The 1,487-nt window shown below is 44.5% G+C and overlaps 1 non-coding gene across 1 annotated transcript; it reads right to left on the reverse strand.

Annotated features, from left to right (window-relative positions):
• On the reverse strand, window positions 1-72 carry trnav-cac. The gene has a single exon. It is a non-coding gene; the product is annotated as a tRNA-Val (tRNA).
• Window positions 73-1,487: the final 1,415 nt, after the last annotated feature.

Raw genomic sequence — 1,487 nt, forward strand, 5'->3', positions numbered from 1 at the left:
TGGAGATGCTGAGGATTGAACCCGGGACCTCATACATGTGAAGCATGCACTCTACCACTGAGCTACATCCCCTCCTAATGTTCTTGCCAATATCCTTATTTTGGAAACCCCTGGATGACCCTGGTGAATCAGTATCTGGCAGCAATCTTTACTTGGGACAATCATTCTTGCTCCCCACAGTAATGTGCCATCCTGTACGGGTGATCTGGCCTCACTGGGTGCAGAAAGGTTTCAATCTTAATTATGATGGCCTGCTTCCCCCCATTATGACCAGCTGTTTTAATTTTGCTGGGATGGGATCCTTTTGTACCCACATTCGAATATTATCAGCAGTGACTGGAAGGGTGTCCAGAAAGTTTAAAACCAGAATGGACTTTTCCAGGGGAGGCACCACTGGAGTATCTGCCAGTGGGAGGTAGCTCAAGGCATCTGCATTAGTCAGTTAGTCTCCTGGATGGTGTTCCCACTTGTACTTATATGCACTGACAATAAGGACGACCGCTGAATTCAACCAGAAGGTATGGGCATCACAGCCATATCTTCTTTAAGAAGCCCTAGCATAGGTTTATGGCCCATTAATATCATAAACACATATCCATAAAGGTATTGGTACAATTTTCTGAAACCAAAGATGATCGCCAAACCTTCCTTTTCAATCTAGGCATATTTGCAAACATCATCAGCCAAAGACTGCGAAGCAAACATTATTGGGTCTTCCTCTCTGTTGGGCCAACAGTGAGCCAACACTACCCCAATACCGTATGTCAGCACCACGTCTTGCTTCGGATCATAATGGGCCAAAACCTGAGATGACAATAGCTGCTTTTTCACTTCCCTAAAGGCCACTTCTAGCTACACGACCATTTCTAAGGCTGAAACTTTTCAATAGCAGGAGTAAGGGTGACAAAATGGAGGTAGGGTTGTGTGACCACTGTGCCACCGTGCCGCCCACTATGCCACCGTGCCGCCCACTTCTAGCTACACGACCATTTCTAAGGCTGAAACTTTTCAATAGCAGGAGTAAGGGTGACAAAATGGAGGTAGGGTTGTGTGTAAATTTCTCAGTAATAATTCACCAATCCAAGGAAAGATCTAAGCTCCAGTACAGATGTGGGAGCCAGGGTACTTTTGATCATCCTCACTATCTTCCAATGGCTGTAACCTGGCTTTGTCAACCCTGTAATCCAAATAGTTCACTTGGGGCATATGGAACACTTTTTCCCTTTTAAGGCATATGCCCACCTGGGTGGAATGTTTAAGCTCTATGTCTAAATTCTCCAAATGCTCTTTATTGGTCTTCCCTGTTATCATCCAGATTAATGGTAATCTGGGGTAGCCCTTGTAAAATGTTTTCCAATGTCCTCTGGAAAATAGCACAGACTGATGATATCCCAAATGGCAGTCTTATATTGGTATAAATCCTTAACAGTGCTAATTGTCATATATTTCTGGGACTCCCCATCTAGTCACAATTCCCCATCTAGGTC

This window comes from Chiloscyllium plagiosum, chromosome 29, assembly GCF_004010195.1.
Source record: "Chiloscyllium plagiosum isolate BGI_BamShark_2017 chromosome 29, ASM401019v2, whole genome shotgun sequence".
NCBI lineage: Eukaryota > Metazoa > Chordata > Chondrichthyes > Orectolobiformes > Hemiscylliidae > Chiloscyllium > Chiloscyllium plagiosum.